Here is a 247-nt window from a genome sequence, read left to right as displayed (position 1 = left end):
TAAAAAAAAAAAAAAAAAGAGTACTTTTGATTCTATATTGCCTTTGGTTCAATCAAGTACAAAGCGTCACAGACTTCAAAGAGTGCACTATATTTGAATAATTTCCTTAGGTCTGACCGAGTGACAAGGATGTGAAAGACTAAAGACCCATTTCATAAGCTGATTCATTTGTTCCCCAGTAACTGCCTGCAAAGATTTAGTTGGAAATGCAAAGGAAGCATGTAATCTTTAAGAAAAAAAAAGAAGA

The sequence above is a fragment of the Panthera uncia genome, chromosome D1, assembly GCF_023721935.1.
Source record: "Panthera uncia isolate 11264 chromosome D1, Puncia_PCG_1.0, whole genome shotgun sequence".
In the NCBI taxonomy this organism is placed as follows: domain Eukaryota; kingdom Metazoa; phylum Chordata; class Mammalia; order Carnivora; family Felidae; genus Panthera; species Panthera uncia.
The sequence above is the reverse complement of the archived record's forward strand: the minus strand, read 5'-3'. Positions refer to the sequence as shown.